Below are 24,024 nucleotides of genomic sequence, written 5' to 3'. Positions count from 1 at the left end.
AGGAGTTTCTTTTTCTGCTCTCTCACAAACACATACCTAAGAATCCTGTTACCTATATGGCATTAAACTTTCAACCATGGAATCTCTTCCCCTATTTTTTTTTATTTTTTTTTTAAACCTTCCATTTTGACCAGTACCCTAACGTCATATGCAGTGCGCCAGGGCAGTCACTGAGATTCAATAGCTTAGGTCTGCTGCCTGTTCCTGGCACAACTATTTCTTCCTAAAAGTTCAACCTCTTGAAGAATTTAGGTGCTGAAAAGTCATAAAAAGAATGTTCTATTTCAGAACACACTGAATGGTAGCAGTGAAGTAGCTGACGAGAGCTTTTTTCCTGTGTCACACTATAATTCCCAATAACCTTAATGGGAATCTTTGGCGGTTCCTAAAGGTAAAGAAAAATAAACCCACAAAATTTTCATTCCTTTTTCCAGCACATCAAATAATATCTTATACCCCAATGAGGCTTTTTAGATATTGTGACTTGACTGTATCTTTACTTCTAATACTTTCAGTTATAATAGTGACAACCATACCTGCATTGTAATCCTGCAGTCATAATATGAGCAACTGAAAAAGAGATTATTTTTCATTTTCATGACATGATCACAGAACCAATCTATACTGACAAGCCAAATAAAACCAGCATATTTGTATAGATACTTAGCGCACGCAACTCCTTCCAGGGTGCAGAGATGTGCAGAGGTCCCTTCCATGTGAAGACTCAGCAGCCTTTTCTGAAATATCTAGGGGTGAAAGAGTCTTACTGATTTGGAAAACAGCGTCAAAGTCTGGCTCATTTTGAAACTCAATTTTTCATCATTGACTGTGATAAGTGTCTGGCAAGTCTATATTATCAGCCCAAACTCCACGGCCCTCTGGAGACACTCCTATTGCTGCATCTTCAGCAATAACTTTTTGGGCCTGGGTTAGTGGCATCCAGCTGGCATCTTTAATAATTTCTCAGGAATTAAAATATGTGTGCCTGCCTGAGACACGAGTAAAGAACATTCACAGAATTATGAATTCCCACATTCATATCACGGCTGTGGTTTTTGAATGCCATTTAAAATAGGTTTCTAATAGGCAAAATGCGTCCATCTGCATCTCAAAATCACAGCACAAAATGACAAAATTTCTAGCAAGCTGAAAAGAGAAAAACAACTTTGTGCCTTCTGAATAAATAGCAGTGAATCTGTTTGAGTCTTTCTCCAAGTTCCTAACTCTTTTCTCTTGGTCACTTGACCGCCCATTTTATTGGCACAGTCTGAAGATTTTTCCCACTCTTTAGCAATATGTGATGCCACCAGCAATCCTGCCTAGGGCTTTGCCTAGCACGCAGCACTGTGCAAGGGAGTTCGTGAAGTCCCCTGACAGACTTTGGTCCAGGCTCTGACCATGGTACTACAGCAGCTGCAGACCCTCTTCTGACTGCTTCTTTTGCTAACTTGATCCCCATGGAGAAAAACCCTACTGGGAGGACACAAACATCTGTAATCAATGCTGACATCTAAGCACAGTCAGTGAAATATTTTGGGTTCTTTGGCATAAGTTCTGGCAAGCAACAGCTCACAGAGAAACACATTATTAGGGCTTTTTTTTCCTGGAAACATCAAGCATACTTTAATCCAAGTACTATTTTCTTGTGAATAGAATCAAAGAATTTAGGAAAGTGTTCAGGGACAGAGTTCCCAGATTCGATTTTAATTAAAGGCTATAAATACTCATAAAGGGAGGCTGGCACTCAGCTTTAGGCATCAAGCTGAGTAATCCTCATCTGGAGCTGGTTTGTATTTCTATGATCATGTTAGATCTTGATAAGACAGTGAGTTATTTAAGGCAGAAACTTGGAAAATCTCCATCACATCAGAACAAAGCACATTCTACCAGGCTTTTTGATACCAAAACAGGTCAGGCAGGATTATCTCCAGATAGTTCCAATACCAACTGGACCTCCACCTCAGCTCCCAAAGGACAGTATTCTCCAGTGACTTCAAACAGGTGTGAAATCCTGCCTGGCCCCAGCTGCAGTGAGCACAGAACTGCCACCAGACAAAACTAAACATGCAATTCCTAATCTGGTTGCTAGAACTCAGTCAGTGATCACCCACAATGAGCAAGGATCAACAGTAAAAGAAAGGAAAAGTCCCTTAGCAGTACTTGCACAATCCCCCCAAAGGCAACTGAGGAGTGTGATGTGCAGTAGATATGCTGTATCACACAGACACAGGCATGCCTGCATGAATCAGAAAGACTGAATCCAGTGAGCACAGTCTCAGCACGTGAGCCTTTATGTGAAAGCAGAAAATAAAAAGGGAGGGAGAGGAACTAGCAATCACAAAAACTTCCTGGCATCAGCTGACTCAGCAAGGGCAGAAAGGATACATCTAATTTTAATCTTTCTTCCACGTGAGTGGTTTTTCCTCCCCCTCAAACACAGCGAAGGTGCTTTCTCTGACCACAGACTGTTCAGCAGGGACACTGCCTGACTTAGTAAAGGCGATTTATGCTCATTTGGTAAAGTTGCCAATCTCCATTTGCAGGCTCGGACAGCCTGTACAGGCTTACAAATGGGGAGCCATGGTGGGAAAAGAGGGGTAGACTCCAGTCCATATAAAGACTGCCCCTTCCAGTAGCGCATCTTTGTCCAGGTATGCCAGATCCTGAGCATCTCAGCCTCCTTCCCGGCTTTTGCAACTGCTCTTTTAGCCTATTTTGGCTCTATGCCTCAAGCATCCGCCTGCACAGCTACCACACAGACCTTCTTTCAGACAGTCTTCTCCAGAGGCTCCTTATTCCCATTGGGAATGACCTCCAAAACTCGACAGCCTTTCCCTGTTGTAGATTATTTTAAAGATCACTTTTCCACAGAAGTGTACAAAATTACCATTAGATCTGTGGTTTTTATATGCATATATATACATATTTATATATGTATTTATATATTTAAAAAAAATGTAGCTTACCCCAAAATGTGTTCATTGGATTTGAAGTTAGAAAGGGAGAGAACTCCCATTGCATTTTACCTTCACAATGCTGGTGGAATGGTTGAATAAAGTGTGGCCCCGCTGCCCATATGCCATTCAGCTTCTGTCTGTCTTTTTGTTTACACTGGGAATACAATAGGAACTATAGTCCTTCCAATGCATCATTTATAAGTGTATTCTACCTCTGAATGTACAGACAGAACTGGCTCTGTGAATGAGCTCTGTGAATATTGCCAAGACACTGTGCTTTGTTCAGCATTATTCTTCACAATAGATACCACACTTTGGAAGTAATTTTAAAAAGGGAATCAAAATAGTGGTACTTTTAGCCTTTGTTTCTTTTATACCACACTGCATTCTCTGTCTCTCACTCAGCTGCTTCTATTATACTGACAAATTAAATAAACCACTCCATTGCTAAAGAGGCTTGGGCGGGCTGGGCTTCGGTGCACTGCCGCACTAGGAAGTCGAAATAAACATTTATACAGGATTTATTCTCAAAAAAATTAAGGAAAATTTAGTCAAGAATTTATTTTTTTTTTCCCAATGGATGAATGAAAGACAGAGGGAAAGGGGGAAAAAAAGGAAGGAGTACTTCAAATTTTTGAGCTGACCTGCAGCACCAAGGGATCTGGCATCTGGAGCAATGGAGTAATGAGAAGCCATGTATCCAGGTAATGAGCCTGCTTTTTTAGTGCTCCACTATTTAGAAGCGCTGCAAATTCATTCCTGCTGAGGGGCCTCTGGGAGAGTGACTTGGTGAGTTACCGGCAGAGTGGTGCGTGCAGGCAGTGTCCGCTGCAGGGGCTCACTGTGAGCAGCTTGCAAACTTCCACAGCAAACTTCCAAATCAATCTGGGAGTTTGCCTCTCCTGCTGTAGGCATTGCTCTGTTTTGCAAGGTGCCTTGTTTGCATGCTGTTCAGCATACAGAAATAAAGGCAGGTGGGGGAGTGCTGGGAAAAGTGTGCGGTAGGGGGATGGCAGGTCTGGCTGCTTACAGGTGTATATTTATAGCTAGCTAGATGGTTGATAGATAGAAAAATATGTTGATTTGTATTTTGGCCGTAGATTCATGTTCCCATCTCATCTGTTGCAAAAAGAGAAATAAGAAACCGAGGAAAGAGTGGCAATGCAACATTACCTGCTTCAAGGTGCTTTCTGACTTTCGGCTCTTTTCTTCAGCAGGAAGTAAAGAGAGAGGAGAACTGGGGAGCAATATGTGATGCTCTGCTTGTGTGTAGATTAGGTGTGAATCGCTAAAGTGCTGGTATGGTACCAGGGATGTATGCTCTTTATAAAGGTTTGACAGTGAAGTCCTGTATTCTCAAAAATACTGTCAAATGAACAGCATTATCTTCCCAAACAAGACTGGAGTAATGAGCGTAACGGTGCCCAGTTTAGGTCTGAAAGTTTCTTCCATATTCCTGGACTAGCAGTGTGTAAATAATGCAGTAAGTCTCACCCCGCCGTGCCTTTCTCCCACTTTCTTCCCCTCTCCTAACAAAGCAGATGGTCTACGGGCAGGAGCCTGAGCTAAGGAGGGCATTTCTTATTTTGTGGGGGTTTCTGTTTGGTTTAGAGGACCTTAGAAGCAGTCAACTTCCTTCTGAAATCATTGGTAAATGCCAGCCCTGGGCTTTGAATACTTGAGCCTCCTCCCCAAGGCTGTGGCACAGGCTGGGGGCCCTCCAGCAGGGATGCCCCTTAGCTGACCAGGCAGGGAGAACTTCTCTTCTATTACTAGAAGACTTAAAAAAAAAAGCGGGGGGGGGGGGGGGGGGTTTGGGGGGAGGGCGACTCCTCAGGTGAAATATCCTTCTATTGTCTAACAAAATTCCCTTTAATTTGTCCCCAGGGACACCCAGCTGCCTTGCGATTCCCCACTCATCTCTGTCAACGCCATCCTCTGGGGGGGCTCCCCGGATAAGGGAGTGGGGAAGCTGAAGGTCAGGGTTACCCACTGTGGCATGACTTTTAAGCTAAAGGGGGTTTTATTTCTCTTGTTGCCGTGTCAGGTTTAATTTGCCCTGCATTATTCTAAAAGGGTGGGCCTGCTCATGACAGGAGGGGGTTAAATGGGATTACAAGCTTTAGAGGTTGTCAGCAGCCACTGCTGCCTGGGGATGTTAAATTGCGATTTAATGGTCAGCTTTATCTGTATAGTATCAGTGGAAATCTGCTGTTTTCAGCAACTTAATAGGCACTGTGTTTTCAGGAGGGGCCTTCTGGGGAGGGAAAGGAGCCGGGGGGCAGAGCTGGCCTGTTGTGGGGGGAGCGGGGTCTCGGCGCCCCCCGGGGCTGTTCGGCCAGCTCCGCAGGAGTCTCTCCAGCCAGCGAGCAGCCGGGCCGGGCCGCACCCGCTTCCGCAAGCGGGTCTAACTTCCCACAGGCACTGGGGGGAGAGGAACCAGGCGGCAAGGTCCGGCTGCCCGGACGGGGGCGGCGAGGAGCACGGGGAGGTGGCCGAGGGGACGGCCGGGGTGGGGCAGTGGCGGCCGCCCGGAAACCAAACGCGGCCCGAGGGTGGGGATGACAGTGTGCGATTGTGCATATGCCGGGGATGCTGTGAAGGGGATGAAAGGGGTGTACAACATGCTGAGGGCAGGCGGAGGGGCCTCGCCGGCAAACAGCGGCATTGTCTGCTCGCGAGGAAATCCGGGAAGTTCAGGATTAGTAAATCTAATATCCTGTCAAAATTCTCATGGTAATCAGGCCTGGCCGGCCCCTCCGGCGGCGGCTTGTGAGCCACAGCTTCTGCATGGGCCGAGCTGGCGCGGAGGGACAGCGGATAGGTGCCGGGGCCCTGACGGCTCCCTGCCAGGGCAGCGCTCTGGGCAGAGCCGGTTTAAGTGCTTCTTGGTCATTCTCAAACCCTCCTGCAGCCGCTTGGCCGCAGTGATAGAGGGCAGCGTTTGGGACTTCGTCTCCCGGTGTTGCACTCGGGATTTCTTGCGTTCAAAATAGTAAGAGGGAAGAGAGGCAAAAATCATGATTAACCGCGTACATCCTGTGTTACAGATTGTGTTTCTCTAATTTATGGACTGGTGCGTTTAAAACGGCAGACAGAAGGGGAAGGTGGAAAGAAAATAACAGCGGGAAGCAGAAGGATCATAATAAACAGTGAACCGTGGCCCCAACGGAGTACTTTTTGAGCTGATGGATTATATTAAAATACAGTTCCTATGCAAGTAACAAAAAAAAAAAAGATGGGGGGGAGGAGGGATGGAGAGGGGAGGGGGAAAAAAAAGAGGAGGGGGGGAGTGAAAGTTCCTGTGCACTTTGTTCAAGGTTCTGCACCTCTCTAAGCAGCTGTCACATCCGTACATTATGGTACATTGAATCTGAATGAGGCTCTCCACATCAAAACCTTGCATCCATTATGATATCATCTCCTGCTCTAAGCTGTAATGCTTATTAATTCTGCACCCATACTCTCCAAGCTTCAGCAAATGTATTCCATCAGCCTAGCATTTAATTTAATTAGTACAGCTGGGCTCTCATTCTCCTTTCTGTGTCAGAGGTATTGTCAGCACGTTCTGCTATAACACAATTACTGATTGCTTTTAGATAGGCAGAAATATGATTAGGGTATTGGGTGACTGTATCATAAGCCTTATTAGATTCATTTGAAATCTGGAGATAAATAGGAAACTTTTATTTGCAGTGTAATGAGATTATGCTTATTAGGCCAAGGCCTCACAACCTTTTGCAAAGAACATAGTGTATCACTAGGATTATACTCTGGAACCACACTTTTGCTCATAGCATCCAAGCAATTTCTCAGCAGCTTTGAGATTTAACTGTTGTAGCCCTGTACACATTTTAGAATTGTTCTCTGGCTCAGTGGAATTTCTCCTGTGATAGATTGTGCATACCTTCCACCACTTGTTTTCTTCTGCTTAAACCCAGAAATCTGGGGAAGATGTTTTGTTCAACAGAGGAAAAATGTTTGGGTGAACTGTGGCCATGTGTGGATGAGTAAACATGCTGATACATTGGGCAGAAGAGTTTTTGCCAATGTCAGTCTTTTTATTAAACTCTTCTATTACCCTCAGTAGAAAGCTACAAAAACATTTCAGGATCAGTAGTTTTCAGAAGATAAAAACCATTGCTGTTCAGATATTTAGGAGGTTGAATCTTGATATAGAAATAATGAGTTAATTGTCTTGTGTAAAAATTGTTGAAAAGGCTGCACGTTCCATGTCACTTACAGAGAAAGTACATTAAATCTTAATGTATACATCACAACCTTTTGTATTATACTACCCTGACAAAACACATGGCATACTGTTTAAGAATAAGAGTTACATTTTTAAAAGTTTGTTTATTATAGGGATTCAGAATTCTGATCCAGTAATTTCCCTATAACAATCAAAGGTATAAACAACCTACCACTGACTTGACAGGTTATAGAAAGGCGTCCATCAGTTTTAACATTGGTGTCAAATTTAGGTTTCATTCTGTTTCCACATGAGTTTTGCTACAAACGCCAGTGGGACCAAGATTAGGCCCTTACTCATCTGTTTCCTTTGTGAGCGATACTACCCAGTGTGAAAGCATTTCATAACTGAGCGTGGCAAAATCTGGAACCTAGTTTTGAATTCCTTGTAATTACTCTGAAATTAAGGTAGTTTGTCAGGGTGTTGGTATCTCAGGCTAAGGATCAAGCTCAGAGAGGAAAATGTGCACTGTGTTTGATGTGTACGGTATTTGATTTACATTTGCCTAGCACTGAAAGCATGTCTGCAAGGGTTGGCTTGTCTCTGTCATTAGCAAGCTCCCTGTTGCATACTTTATCTCAGATATTTGTGATATTTTAAAACTGGCATGGGAATAAGCTTTGATGGGGTCAGATGAAACTTCTTAAAGATGACATCTATGTCTTACCTAGTTACTAAGGGAGCATTCAGAGAGTAAGACTGTTTCCATAGCCCACTGAATTCCTTTGCCAATGTGGAGAGATCTTTGGGGTTCTAAGCCCTACCTACATGAGTACTTGTGCAGGCGCATCATTGCACAGTTATGTGTGATTCTTCAACTTGGAAATCTCATGCTATAGCTATAATTTTTTACTTTCCTGGAGAGGAAGATGTATCAGTTTGCAACAGCTATTGATTTGTCCCAGGAGCCATGGTATGTATGCCTAAGCAACAGCAAAAAGCTGTTCTGGTGGAATACTATAATCAGGAGATCTCAGTGCTCTGGAAAAGAAGAGAGGGGTCGCTATCTGTATTTTAGGTACAGGCAGGCTCTGGCACAAAACAGTGAATCAGCTCCAGTTACATGTATGGGAGCAGCAGCCTCTCTAGTGCTGGATCTCCTAAAAAGTCAAATACTGAAAATCCAGTCTTTGAACTATATGTAAGAAACTATTTTATTATTGTATAACTTTATAAAGATGTATGCTGCTTCAAATCCAGGTGTATTTTGAAAAAGAAGTGATTTCCCAGATAGTTTTAGAGGAGAGAGTATCTAGCTTCTTTTGACAACCAAAAAAAGATTAATAGCAACCTTGTTTTATACTGGCTCCAAGAGCAGCAGAGATGACAAATGCTACAATTTTCCAGTATGTTGCTTCATCAAGAAAATATTTTAAAGTATGGTGTAATGGCTGCATGTGAGAATGAACTGGTGGCCCTGTTCATTTGTCTCCCGTCATCATTCTCCTGATTTGCAGTAGCAACAGGGTTATTCGCATGCTTAGATTACACACATGCTTCGGTGCTCTGCTGGATCAGAGCCTAATTGACACCCTAATTGACAGGCTCAGTTGAGAGACTGAAGACTAAATTGGGCTTGGAAGCTAAAATGTGATGTATGTTTTTACCCTCAGAGGTGGTTTGTCCAGGCTGTGTTTGAGATGTGTTACCAAATAATGTGTTCCACCTTCTGCTGCAGCTTTTTATGCATTTCTCTTGTGGCCAGATAGAGGACTTCAGTTGCTGGTCAAAAAAAAAAACCAAATAAATATGTTAGTCCAAACTAATGACATGTTGAATGCTAAATTGAAACAAACAATTTTATTGTTGGTCTTTCTAAAGAACAAATTTGTTAAAAGAAATACCAACAGTCATTTATGCAAAGCCAGTTGATTAAATGAAAGTGTAACTAATTGTTAGATGTTTGTTTCATGTAGACTCAAAGGTAGAATCACAACAGAAGTAATTATTGTAATTATTAAGGTCTGTATTTAATTCAAACCCTCAGAGAATATTGCATATTCATTCAAGTGAGCTATATTTCCTATTTAAAAGATAGTTTCTCAAAGCTTTCATTTACAGGTATGTTTTTGGTAGTGTCATTTTATATGGTATCATGTCATCTTGCTTTCTTTTTACTGTGACAGTGTTTGTTATTCTTAACCATGGCAATCAAAGGAGAAATGTTACTGGTAATTTCTGTGTGCACTTCTAACCCCCAGATATTTATAACAGTCACTTACCTAAGGCATTTGAGAATTTGAAGATAGGGGCTTTAGGATGAACTTGTGTTGGATCTCTTGGCAGAATGTACTGTGGACGTTAAGATGTAAGCATTTTTATATACTCCTAAAAATGCACTGAGACATTATTTATAGAATAACTAAAAAAACTGAGGCAATACTTGTATCCTTTTGCTGACAATGAAGAAAAATCTAGCTCTGTTTCACATATTATTTCTTTCTGTTTAGGACTAGTCTTTCTAAAATGCAAAGAAAATCTACAAAAGAAATGTTCCAGAGCATTTACTGTGGAGAGGTTCTCCAAGGGCTGTTTCAGACTGTAGACTGAGGATGAATTTGTATCACAGCATTTGGAAATAAAAAGGAAAAAAGAAAATGCTTCATGGACCCAGTTCTTACATGTTACTGATCATCCAAGATAAAGTGGTCGGATGTCTTCCAATGCTGGCAGATGACACATACCATCTTTACAGGGCAATTGGACTGGTGTGGTCTCCTCTTGGATGGATTTAGCGCTTGGATTTAAGTTCAGATTCTCATCTCAGTAAAGCCAGGTGCTTCTCTTGGATTCCTAAAATGCAAAAATGTGTTGATAAGGGAGGAAGCAATGTTGCTTGCTAAATTAGTAAGAAAATTTTTCTCCTCTTGTATTTCGATACTGCTGTAACACTGAGTATATACTGAGTGTGTGTATTTGGTAGAAACAAGCACAAACAGGCTCAAAGTTACCACGGCCAGAGTCCTTGCACCATATCACTCTAATGATAAGCCACTCGAATATTGTTACTGACATTGTTTAAATAGATACAGAATGAAGTAGAATTAGAAGTAGCAGTGGCAACAGATTTGTATCGTTCTTTTCTATTACTGTAAAAGTGCAGTAGTGGTGATAGTAATACCTCATTAACCTAATTTACTTGTATGAAGGTTGAAGCATACAGTCTTAGTGTGGAGCCAGCTGTAATGGTCTGATGATGGTCTGCTTTTCTAAGATGCAAACAATTACTGCACTATGGAGCCAATCAACAAAATGGAGGGAAAAAAGTTGGTACAATCTTAAAAAAAGGAGTGAACTTGGGTTATAGGTAGTAGCATTACAGTTAACATCATCACAGCTCTGCAGTTGAAGTCATATCTGCATATTCCTTGTAGTTCACATTTTACCCCCTTAAACTTTTGATGTTTGCGGAGCGGGGGAGGGTTTGTACCAAATGTGACACCTCTTTTTTTTTGTGACCATTTAAGTGCACATTGTTTAATGAGAAATAATGCAGGCTCATTGCTGAACCACTGGGGACTATTGAGGTAGCCATAGGTGTCCACTAGAAGACAGAAAACAAGAGGATGCTCACTGATGAAACCTTTTGGCCACGTGACTGCACAAGCATTGTACTTCTGTGTTAAGACTCAGCATTTTGTTGCTTGTACACATTTCCAAAAGCACAGCTAATTAGAGGGAAGAAAAAAAAAAAAGAAGCTTCCGTTCTGTCCCCCCTCCAATTGAATTAGGTAAGCCTTGATCTCTCTGCAGTTCTCTTCCATCCTCCTAGCAACGTCCTTCCTCTTTCAAGCTACAGTAGAGCCAAGTAGGACTACGTCTGTTGATGTGGATAGAATTTTTCCATGTACACCCTGTTTTTCCTACCTGTCCTTCCAAAAAGCATGCATATTTTCCACATTTAAAATTACCAATAGCTTTATGAAGAGGTACTGTGAAAAGCTGCAGTGCAGCAGAACTGAATCCCCACATCACTGTCTTGCAGTAGAGTCAGGATCTTTATCACACAGCTTCAGAGTGTGTAATTCCTAGCTCAGTCCTCCATTACTTTACAAATGTGTTTAAAACTGATTTCAGAAGAAAGGCCTTAACCTGCTTTATATGAAAGCCAGATTTGGCCTTCTATGCCATATCATAACACTGAATTGATACACTGTGTCACAGTGGTTTAAAAGACTTACCCACTACATCCATTTCTCGCGGTGAATGGATTATTTGGCCATATCCATAATATAAAATGCCTTTGCTTTCAGGCACTTCTGACATGCATATGCTCTACAGTGGGCAGAGAAAACATGAAAATTTGCTTTAAAAAAGGTGAAAGTTTGTAAAATTACTCTCAACACTTGGTTTCCATTATGCACGCACCAGCTTACACTCAAATTTAAAGATCATTGTCTAGTTACTGGTTTCTCCACGGTGTTTTTGTTGGGATGGACTCTGCCATTAAGGTTCCTACAAGCCCTTTGCAGATTATGGCTTAGCCATAGATAGACTTTTATTGTCTAATACATGCTACGCAGCAGCAACCTGAAAAACTATCTTGTTAGAAGTCATCAGTTGTGTTATACATATTTTCCCTGCTCCCTCTCTCCACCTCAGTATTAAAATGTATTTTTTTAATTAAATGTATTTTAGAATTAAATTAACTTTCTTGAACTCAAACAGGATATATGTCATACTGGTACGTTTAGGATATGAGTGTCAGTATCGTATATGTCAAGCTCCTTTTCATCCTCCTTTCATCTCTGTGTTGAGCATGCAAATCTTGGAAAGAGCCAGTAATAATGAATTATAGCCACTGGTATGATACATATCAACAGCATGGAGATAGTGTTCCAGGTGAAGGTACACTGAAAGCAATCCTGAACTCTAAATTATTTAGCATAGTAAAGATTTTTGCACCCAAACTTCAAATGCTGGTAAAAGCTAAAGGAGAGTGTAAAACTCTATTTCACTTACAAAAGTAGAACCAAAAAAAAAAAAAAAAAAAAAGTTCAGTGGAAAAAACATGGTATTGAATCACTAAGATGGCTTTTGCAATTTAAAGAACATTTCTGCTAGAGAACAGTTACCAAAAGTATAAATATTATTTGGCATCTTATTCAGTAACAGTATTGGAGGCACCCACTCCTAATCATTGGTACCTTTTTAAAAAATTGCATGCATTCACATTCCATGGGATACTGGATCAAAAATAATGCTGTGCAATTAGCAATTAATAAAATGCCCATAGAACAATTCCCATGCAGCCTTAAATTCTCAACAGTATTTTTTAAGGTAAGCAGAGACTCCTGGGACTGTGTACTGCGACCTGAATAATACCAGCCACAAAACCTCCCTAGCAATTGCTGCTTTTGCTCCAGGTTCATTTTTTTGATCAACCTGCTACACACATAAAAATATTTTAGATACAGCTGTGTAGAGATATAGAGATACATATCTTGCAAGTTACCCAGTTTTGAATGTAAAACTCTAGGCTGTTTTCTAAAGTGAGGTAGCACATATAGCATGATCACTGGGTCATATAGTGAATCTCTACCTCAATTGTTGATGGTAATAATGAGACTAAATATTATGGTTTATTAGGTGTATAGGCCTAGCAGAAACAACACCACTCAGCCTCAACTCATGTTTGCCATTTTCAGCCCCCTAAAAGAGAAAATGTGAATTAAAACTGATGAGAAATGCATTCATTTGGGTATATGTCACACAGCTGTGATAGGGATAATTGGAAGCTTAAGCCCTAATCCTGCAAACACTTAAATGATGCTTAACTTCAGTGCATCTAGGTTGACTCAAATGCAATTACTCATTTTTTCAAAAGTGCACTTGCTAAAGCATGTGGTTAGAGAGGGGCAGAAATGGGGCCTTATTTATCAATGAACTGCTGAAACTCTTTACCGGGAAACAGACCTGTAAAACTGCAGTTGACCCTAAAACATTTTCAAGCAGCACATGAGCGTGTATGTTCGCTTCTCCAATATTCTTCAAGAATGTTGGAATTATTGATGAAGTAATGTCTTTGTGTTCAAAAGAGAGCAACATGAACAGAAAAATAAAGATCATGTAGCAAAATGGCAGTATTTAAGATAATCTATGTGCGTGCACCTGTAGCATAGCGATTTGTCAGTGGAGAATGTGTTGGGTGGATGTAGCTATCCATGTTTGCGCCTGTCACAACCTTACTCACACTAAGCAAGCTCTGAGTTTTTGAATGTTATGATATTTAATTCTATTCTTTTAATCTGAAAGAGCTGCCTGAGATCAGTATGTTTTATCTTAATCATCTCCTTTCTTCATAAACATGCAGATGTTTAGCCTTCTAGTAACTCCGGTGATGATTTTTTCATTCATGAGGACAATGGAGTGATGTAATTTCACCTTAAACACTATTAAAACTGGTAGTCTGGTTATATTAATATCAGAAGGTCATACGATTGCCTTTTCAGCAATTGGGAAAACCTCACAGTAGAGCTTAGAATGATGTTGCTTTTTTCTCCTTTTACTTTCCAGTGAGACAGGGTGTAACACTGATGGGAATGTTGCTGGGCTTTTTTAGAAATACACATTTGAAGATTTTTTTTTAGCTCAACTCTAATTAACAGAATTGGCATTTCAGATATCCTCATATGAACCTAGTGGGAAGCTCTTAAGTAACATTGATTCTTCCAGGAAAACACTGATGGAATTTTTCAAGCATCTATCCTCCATGTATGTGAAAGGTTTTCAGTGTTTTTTTACGTAGTACATGTAAAACATTTTAGTTAAAATTGTTCTAATTCAGTGAACTTCTGCCTACCTCTTATAGAAAGCCCAAATTTTATGTCCTTTTGAAATACGAGGGAAATTATCTTGGGTTTGTTTTCTTTATTTCTGTACCTAAAATGAGGTACAGAAAGGAAATTAATTACCAGGGTTAAGACTTGAATGCAGAGGAGGCTTGTTGATTGAGAGATGTGTAGGCAGGAAAAGCAGCTTCGCCCAGCCTTTGAGGTCTGGAGCTGCTTTTCCAGTTCTGCATTTAGATGCACCTTCTGGCTGTATCTCACTCCCTGGGGTAGTTGAGAAGGTGTCACATTTGTTGTGAGGTTACATATTTGTCCTGTTAAATCTCAGATGGCAAAGTCTGACATTAACAATAGTGTTACTGTTAGGTTGTTTAAAAACAAGTATTTAGAGAAACTTGTCCCAGCTCATATTAGTAGCTTGTCCCCATCGCATCCTGATTTCTACTGGAAGGAAGGAAGGAGAGGCTGGCAGCTGTCTGAAAATCATGTCTGGACGGTCTGGGCAAGCCTATATCTGGATTACTTTAAGGGCAACAGAACTGTATGGTATGGTGCGGAGCCTGCTTCCAAACAGCTAGAAAAAGCCTGTGAGTGCACAGGTGAAACAGTGCTCTTTTTTTTGTGTGGAGTCTGCACAGTGTGAGGTGTTTTCACACACCTTTTTTAAGGAGAAAGCTTAGAGCATGCTCATAGGATATACATTAGCCAAGGGCATCTCATTTGTTCTATACTACCATCTACTTTGTATTCAAGCTACTAAGGCTGTTTCTGAGGTACACACTACCTAGGGCGAAATACCACCCTTTGCAGAGTAAGCAGTGTGAAAAAGTGGTCACCATTCTTTTCTAAGTCCTTTTGAAATTAAAATTATCAGAACTCTTGTGCTTTGCAGTGGCTTCAACAGTTCTATTGTGCATTGTCTACTCTGAAAATAACTTCTTCAGACCTAGGTGGGTTTTTGACATATCCCTTCCTGCTCTCAAATCATTCAAGAGAACAGTTAAAAGCCACAAGAACCATTTCCAGACCTGGGAGCTTCTCAGTATGTCTAGGAAGCTTTGTGGTCTGAAATAGAGGCAGTGCTTGACTTTGTCATCTATTAGGTGGTGTTTGAGGGCAGGCAGGCAAAGGGGCAGCATCAGGAGCTCTTTTCATCATTGAAAAGTCTACAGAAGTAGGCACACTTGTAGCACGAGCTATCCAAATAGATTTAAATGTCCAGTCAAGTTTTGAATTATCTCCAAGAGTGGAGACTCTACAACCTCTCTGGGCTACCCACCAAAGGTGAACTGAACTATGCCCATAGAAGTAAATGTTCCCCTCCAGTGAATATAAAGGAAACACAGATGATAATTTAGATAGAGGTATCTGATTTAGGTGTAATAAAACCTGCCCGTTGATCATTTAAACTAAGATTTAGTCAGCATAAAGGTGGCCTGAATTTGTCTCTCATTATTTTTCTGTTTCTTGACTTTACCTGTCCTTTATTCAGAGCTAATTTTAAAAATGTGTAAAATTTACTACATTAATTTCCAGTCATATGATACAATATCAAAAGTGGAATTAACCAGTGCAAGTTAACTATGAGCTTTTACCCAAAACACAGAATATTTTTTTTAATTTAAAAATGGGTAACCTGTTTTTTCTTCCTTGCTACTCCAGTGTATACCATGGTAACAGGTTAATTATTTATCTCTTACTGCAGCCCCTTTTGAGGGAGACATGTCCAGGCAACAAAAAGCACGTGTTTATTGTGTAACATATGCACTATAATTTTGATGTCGCATATATTATGCCAGCCCAACTACACAGGGCACAGGACTGGTGCACTAGAACTTTTCCCAGATGATAGTAGCTCTCAGTGGAAGAGTCATGACAGAAAAGAGGATGCACGTAGAAGTTAAGAAGGTAGAGGAATGGTATCCCCTGTATACTGTTCTCTGCTGCATGGAATGGCTGGTTTTGTTCCCTGCTAGTGCACAAAGAAGATAAAAGCTTTCCTAGTACAAGAGCTAAAATATGTTTTTCTTCCATATGGTGTAGGCCTGTGTTTTGCCACATTCTTTCATTTGTCTGAGTCTAGCAGAAGTACTTGCATTAAATGTTTTTCTAAAATGCAAGCATAAAGAGTTAATGTGAAGTACTGTTACATGCATACCCTTACTGATAAACATATAGTTATGGCATAGGATTATGCATGTAAGAAAATGCCTAGGTATTTAATGTAGTAGCAGTACAGAGTGAAAGACCCATAAGTAGCTAATGTTGTTAGCATACCTAGCATACCTGGAAATCTGGTGCAGAGTTTTCTATGACAGTATGTGTACAGGTATTCTTTGTTCAGCTTGTTCGTCTCAGTATTTGTAAATACTGCATAGGGTAGTTTGAATTACTTGGGTTTTGTGTTTGTTTCTGTTGCATTACAAGTAGCTGGATGCTCAAATGATCTTGACATAGTTTCATGTGAGCTAAGATCTAATAGCTTTTGTCCTTTAGTTAGGGACGTAACTGTAGAATTTCTATCATGACAGTTCTGAAATTTAATGAAATAGGTTTGTATCCAAATGGCTAGTAGAGATTTTGTGAAAACTTCCGGGAATGTGTGGTCAAAATGTTTGACAGTAGTGTGCACATACATATACATGTACTTGCACTGTATATGGAACAGATATATGTATGTGAGTATTCATTCATATCAGTAACTTGCTGAGCTAAAAATCTTCAAGATGACTTGAATATAGGAATTTTTAGATCCTGAAATCGTGTCTTGTAGTGACCATGAAAAATGATCACTCCTAATGGGAATTCTTTCCTTGACGAGCTTGTATTTGTGTGTGAAGAAGTATATCTAATACTTTTCAGGTCGTGGCAGACAGAAGTATTACTGTTATAATTTTTTTGTTTTCACTGAAAAGAGATACAAAAGGAGCAAGGACAATTGCCAAATTAATATTGGAAATCTGTAGAAATTAATCAGGTTGAACCATAGGCACATTCTATATTTACCTGATGAAGGAGGGAAATTTTCACACTTGTTGCTCAATTAAGTGCGCTGGGATTTGTTTTCTTTCTTTTTTCTTTTTTTTTCCTGGGTTTTGTTTTGGTTTTTTTGTTTGGTTTTTTTGTTTGTTTGTTTTTTCTTTGTTGGTTGTTTTGTTTGGTGTTTTATTTGTTTGTTTTTTTTAACCTAGATTTTAATTTAGATGAAGAGGAATGGGAGTGTCTTTGTGGTGCCTGTGTAGTGTATTGATTTCAATGTTGTACTTTAAAGGGCTAATTTACCATGTGTATCTTATCTATATGAGTATGTCCTTCATGTCCAGTCTAATAAATGTTAAGTTCTTGGGGTTTTTTAATGGCACTGGGATGAATCAATCTTTTTTTAGTCCCCAGGGCATTCTTCTCTGCATCACAGAGTTGCCCTTTTACCTCTTCAGTGTAATTTAACCTGAGTCAGGAAATCAGTTTAGTGCATGTCTGGAAAAAAAAAAAAAAAAAAAAACCTGAGAAAAAAATGCTTCCCCAATCATATTGCACAGTGTAATAAAGCTCCAAAAAGTAAAGTAAATAAGAGAATTCATTTTGTCCTCAGTCATCAGAGGACTCTTAAAACCAGTTCGGTGAATGTCTGACCAATGAAGTTGCCTTTTTTGTATCTATCTACCTGTGTTTGATAATTCTGTAAGTCTTATTTTGGTCTCCAGTTACACAAATCTTGATTATTTTGGTGTATACAAGACAGTAGTGTAAATCCTGAGTTCTTCACTCTCTCATGACCACACTCTTAAGCATCAAAGCGCAGAATGGCCAACAAGTGGGCTGTTATCTCTGAACTTCTGGTTTCAACCAAATACGGAGGAACCTTTAACTGTTATTCTTCATTAAAATCTTGGGTTTAGTACATACCAGAAGTCTTTAGACAAAGTATACTTTTAAGGCTGGTACTAGCCTTATTTCTAGGCAAAATAGCTGCAAATCACAATCGCTTTCCTTTTGACTTTAACCTAGTTATAGTTACACTTCTGAATTGCCCATGCGTAGTGAAGCACATCTAAGCAAATGTGTCATCTTAAAATTTGAAAATCCTAATCGCTGCTAATTTGTGGGGTTGGAAATGGTGAAGGGTTACCTATGGATTTTTTTTAATTTCAGTCAGGTTTGACATTCAAGTTTATGCTGTTATTTGTAGCAGTAACAACAATAGCAATCAGTGTTCAACAGATTTCATCCATAGGTGCCACATTTGCATTTCAAGGGTAATGCATGGTGAATGCATTTTATATAGTCACTCCTCTATGAAAACAGCAGTGGTGGTGGCAGTATTAAAGTGGTTAGTAAGGATGCCTCTGTCCAGGCCACCTCATAGCAACCACTATGTTTCTAAGGACAAATAGCTCTTGCCTGCCCTAAGCAACTGGATGAGAACATCAAAACATGCCTTGTGAGAGACCTCTAATACCCATTAGTGTTAGCAACTGTTACTTCAATCATGAATGACACAGCCCTAATTATTAAGGTAATTAGAAGTTATAACACTGGCAATATTAAAGGGAGAACTTCTAAAACCCATTAACAATGTTACTTTAAGTGATCTGGCTGTGAACTGTTCAAATCTCTAATTACATTATATGTCTGTCTTAAAGGGTGATGTAATTAAGTGATGGGAGACGGAATGAATATATAGTGACTACTGTGCTATACTTTGTAAGTATTATTTTCACAGAAACCAGTCTCAGTAATGTCATTATGTCATTTAGGGGTGGGTTTCTTTGCTCAAGTTTGTACCACATGTAGCTAAAAAATACTTATCCTCAGAATATATAAAAATGATATATCATAGTTTAATAAAATGGTATTATCAAAATTAGGTTGGATTGGCTACATTATTCATGCATGACAAAGCCATCAGTGACATTTATATGACCTGAAACAGCACTACAGTTTTATACCAGCTTTTACCAGCCTAAATAGGTAAATACTAATATTCTGTGCGTCCTACATGGAAGAAAGCTAATTTAAATATTAAACCAAAAATACATAAAATGTTACAAAAATGAGTGACTTTTGTCAAAAGTTAGCAACACAGTTATGTTTGGGGTAAAAACAGAGGGCAGATTTCTGAATTTTGGCCTTTAGGTGTTCACCTAATGAATTTTTAAGGTCTGGAGAACAGAGAAAGGTCAGCACCAGACATTCTTTTCAGACTGGAAAAAAAGGTGGAAGAAAATGGGAATTTAGTGACAAATATTTAGGTGGATGGAGGACACTATAATTCTCAAGCTATCTTTGATGAGTTACCGAAATTGCTTTTCATGAAGTACAAAAAGTAGAAGGGAACGGATTAGCACTTTATTACATTGGGTAAAATATTCATTATCTCAGCAGAAAGGGATCAAATAAAACAATTCCCTCTTTACAATTCTTTTAATTCATAAATTGGCTGTTTTTAATAAGCAGGAAACCTCCAAGTTCTGAAAGATTGTGGGATCCAGGTTTTGGAGTTTGAGTCTGTGGTACTTTTGCATCAGTCTTCACCAAAACCTCACCATTTGTATGTATATGCAGCCACAGTAGCAAGATTTGTTATCCAGTTAGGTAATTAGATTTTTTAAGTCTTTCTTCTAGATTCAATGGAAGTAGAAAAATTCCATATGCAGCAAAGCAAATTAAAATCTAAGCCTGCTTTTTTTCCTTTTCCTGCTCATCTTTTCAATTGAATATCCCATCAAGAGCTGAGAACACTATTTTTCATATTTATTGAGATGATTAGTGGATGAACCTTACACCCTTCCTCCAAATTCTGTGGGGTAGCTAAAGTGAGGAGAATTTGTATTGCATATTCAAGCAAACATTGCAAGGTCTGCCTGTCACTTTGGTGTTTGGGGACACTGACCCACACCGAGTCCTGTGTAAGTGCTCTCCTGCTTGCAAAGGCACATAAAATCAACAGTCACAGAAAGGTTTGGGTTGCAAGGGGCTTTTATAGGTCACCTAGTTCAACCCCTCTGTTATGGACAGGTTTCACTAGATCAGGCTGCTCAAAGCCCCATTCAACCTGGCCTTGAACATGTCCAGGAATGGGACATCCCCAGCTTCTCTGGGCAACGGCTTCCAGTGTCTCACCACCCTCATTACAAACAATTCTTTTTCTTACGTCCAATCTAAACCTACCCTCCTTTAGTTTAAAACAGTTGTCCCTTGTCACTTCAGGCCTTGGTAAAAAGTCTCTCTCCATCTTTCTTGCAAGTCCCCTTTATATATTGAAAGGCCACAATAAAGTCTCCCTGGAGCCTTCTTCAGGCTGAACAACCCCAGCCTTTTTTCATAGGATTGGTGCTTCATCCCTCTGTTTTCTTAGCTGGCCTCTGGATCTGCTGTAACAGTTTCATGTCTTTCTTGTGCTGCGGACCCGAATTGGATGCAGAAATTCAGATGGGTTCTCAGAGGAGCAGAGTAGAGGGGAAGAATCACCTCTTGACCTGCTAGCTGTGGTTCTTTTGATGCAGCCCAGTGTATGACTGGCTTTCTGGGCTGCAAGCGCATGTTGCCAGCTCATAGCTAGTTTTTCACCTGATACCATCATTCACTTCAAAGCTCCTGTGTGTGTAAACACTACAAGAAAGTCCCTTCCTCACCTTTTCTGTGCCAGTTTCTGTCATCCACCTGCTCCACTAAGTTTTGGCTGATGACTGATCAGTTTGGAGGTGAGCAAGAGGGTGGCAGGCTTCTTCTCTGTCTCCAGTTTGTAAGCAGTTTGTGAGCTGGAGTGTAAGGCATGCTAATTGAGAAAGTTCTTCCCTCTGAATCTAGGTTCTGAGGTCAGCTGCACGCCTGGGTGAGAAAGTCATTAGTTGAGAGATTTGTAAAAACAGCATAGATGGAGTGAAAAACTGTTAACTTTTGCTCCTGAAAGGTAAATCTCTCATGTCCGTCTAAATACAAATCTCTTTTTGTACAAAAGAGATTTGTAAAAACAGCATAGATGGAGTGAAAAACTGTTAACTTTTGCTCCTGAAAGGTAAATCTCTTATGTCTGTCTAAATAGTGTTGCTGGGTGCCTGTATTCCACTGGTGCAAGTCACAGATGCTGTATATGAACACCTCGCAAGAGAGAAGTCCTTAAGAAGTCATTGATACTGAGCTGGAAATGGAAGAGAAGGGGAAGAGAATTGAGTCATGTCTAAAGACATGAAAAAGGCTTAAATATGCAGAGGAAGGAGAAGACTTAAAACATGCAGGTTAGCAGGGGATGAATGAAGTCCGTAAATTAAAAGGAGAGGATAGTCATGCAGAGGTTTTGTAGGTCTTTCTTGCACTTTTCCATACAGAATCTCTTCCCTTGCTCTAAAGTTTGTGATTGAGACAGGCATTGTGTCACCAGAGCTCTGTTCTGAGAGGAGCATGGTGTTAGCAGAAACAGGTCCTGATACTTGCTTAACTGACAGTGACCCTGCAGAGTCTGGCAAGCGTTAGTCAATCTGCCAAAGAGAAAGATTACAACCAGTGATATACATGATGTGTATGTGTGACTGGGGGGGTTGGGATGTCTTTTTCTGGGTGCCAGTAATCACAAAGTTAAATTTGTGTCTAAACTTAAAATTGAAGGAGTTGGACATGCCATTTCACTTCCCCTTTTGCTTGACCATGTGCAAAAAGAGATTTTAAAACCTTTTTTAACAAAAGACAAAAAAATACTTTTGTTCTTCAAAGTAGGGGAAAAATTAAAGAAAAAAGAGAACAGCGTTTGCTGTTTAAAAAAAAGCTCACTGCTAAGCTGTGCATGGAAAATGTGTAACTTGATGATTGGATTCCTCAGAAAACTGACATCATGAAAATTAAGAATTAAAGTGAACTTTTCAGATAATCTTAGCTTTCATTCTTGCCCTAGCAGAAGAGCTGATGTGCACAGGGGCCCTGGTTGGAAATTATCCCTTGTCGGGAAAGCACTCAAGCACTTGCTTAAATGTATTGCTGAATGGGATATGGACTATACAGAAGGATAAACTGTATGTTCATAAATGGTATTTCTAACATTTCTCTTGACTGCCACTTTATGAAATCACTGTTGTTGCCAGAGTGTAGAAAAAAGGTAGAATATGATCTAGTGAATTTGTTTCTTCTTGCTGCCTCAAAGCAAGAAACATTTATAGTTGTATTATATGGTAGATTCTGCTGCACGTGGTAACAGTCTTTTCAAAGCTTTGGAACAGGAATTTGAGAACGTGATCAAAAAACAGTTCCACAATTTGGGAATACTGTTTAAGTCTGTCAAAGAAAAAAGTCATCAGTGCCTCAATTTGCAGCTTAGTCCCTATGAGGTGGCATATTAATACAGGTCTCCACTGGAGCTAATACCTCTCTGTTGTCAAAGTGCTTGATGCTGAGCTCTATTGGCCAGACCATTTCTGGCAGAAGCATGGGTCAGAAGTTAATGACCGGGCACATGTTTGTCACTCCAGATTTGAGAGCTGAGTATGAGACATACAACTTCATCCTGAAATCTCCCCTCAGACACAAAAAACAGATCGTTCCTATCTCAGTTTGAAAGCAGAGAGTTATATTCCTAACCTATCAAAAAGAGAGTAAGAAGGAAATTCACCTTCTTTGGGGACTTGAACAAGTGATCAATACTTTAGTTGGGACTTACCTAGAGTTGGGTATAGAGCTCAATCAATAGGAAGAGTAAGACAAGTCAAAGTCAGGCAATAGAAAAGTAAAGATATATAAGGCAGGCATCTAGGCAAGTACTGGGATTAGAAGCCGAGCCAAAGGACAGGAAACTGGATACACTTGTACCGAACTGAAGGGCAAAACAAGAGGTAGGTCAGAGGCAAAAGGTCAGAAAGCCAGAGAATTGCAAGGCAAAGTAGAGCATGGGAAGGGGAGCAAGGCACAAGGGAAGCCAAAGCAGAATAAGCAGTTACAGTGTGATTATTCCTTTGACACCCAGGGCAAAGGACCAGCCAAGTGCAGCTGGTTGTGTTTATCAGATCTTTAGGGGGCAGCAAAGGCTGAAAAAGAGGAGCTTGGAGGTCTCCTTAGCTAGAGCTGGAGCTGAAGAGGTCATCTCTGCTTTCTAGTACTCAAACATAAAACATTTCACCCTTCAAATAGGCATTTTTAGACAACTATTCTGAGACAAGGAAGGAAGGGACTGAAAAAACACTCTGTGCATGTGTGCCTGATTTACTCAGCTGCATAGGCAGAGATGTTGATGCTGAAATAAGCAGTATGTCCTGATCGTGGTCCACAGACTTCACAGAACATGGGACTTGGAGACATTTGTGTCAGTAGTAACTATATGCTAAGTATTTCTGTGGAAGTACACTACAACAGTTGGTATAAAAGAGAGGAAATAGGGTGAAAAACCTGGCAGTGGTTAGTTTGAGGGTTGTGAAAAGAGTTTTTTAAGGTTACAGGAAAGGAGATACCTCCAGCAGATGGTGTAATGATGCATAGGAAGGCATATATTTTAGAATAAATTTTGAAAGAAAAGTCACACCAAGAAGTTTTATTGCAGCAATATAATGATGATGCTTAAACTGTACTTCAATTGACACATAAAGTCTGGAAATTATATGGTGATGGATTTTTTCCTAGAGAAGGAGACAGATAGTCTTCCAGATCTCACTAAGTCAAGAGCAGGCCATCCTTTTGTTCTTGGTTGTGTCTCCGTCCCCATTGTCTCCTAATTCTGAGGCACTGATCCTGAGAGGGGCTCCACATGACCTTACAATACAAGTTTTTCATTACTTTCCATGCACATTAGAGCACAGTCCCTAATTTCATGATTACTTACTTAATCTCAAATCCCACAACATAAATAATATTGTTTCTATGAACACCTTTAATAATAGTTTGAAATGCTTAAGCATTCTGTTTGGGGTTTTTTTGTGCTTCCAAATGAAGAGAAATATGAACATTACAACTGATGCACTGGGTTTGTTGGTTTGTTTGGGTTTTTTTTTAATTAAGGCTTCTTGAAGATACCAAGAACATTGTATTACAACAAGTTCAAAAAGCT

At 40.0% G+C, this 24,024-nt stretch overlaps 1 long non-coding RNA gene across 1 annotated transcript in view; it reads left to right on the top strand.

The window, feature by feature from the left end:
* The first annotated feature begins 3,296 nt into the window (after window positions 1–3,296).
* LOC133225420 (uncharacterized) overlaps window positions 3,297–24,024 on the top strand; it is a 91,222-nt gene continuing 70,494 nt past the window's right edge. The window contains exon 1 of the long non-coding RNA XR_009729149.1: window positions 3,297–3,661. This is a non-coding gene — a long non-coding RNA (uncharacterized LOC133225420). The remainder of the gene's footprint in view (window positions 3,662–24,024) is intronic.

Source organism: Neopsephotus bourkii, unplaced genomic scaffold, assembly GCF_033783945.1.
Source record: "Neopsephotus bourkii isolate Nb327-2 ecotype Australia unplaced genomic scaffold, CSIRO-AGI_Nbou_v1 NB_1760, whole genome shotgun sequence".
NCBI classification, from domain to species: Eukaryota; Metazoa; Chordata; class Aves; order Psittaciformes; family Psittacidae; genus Neopsephotus; species Neopsephotus bourkii.
The sequence above is the reverse complement of the archived record's forward strand: the minus strand, read 5'-3'. Positions and strand labels throughout refer to the sequence as shown.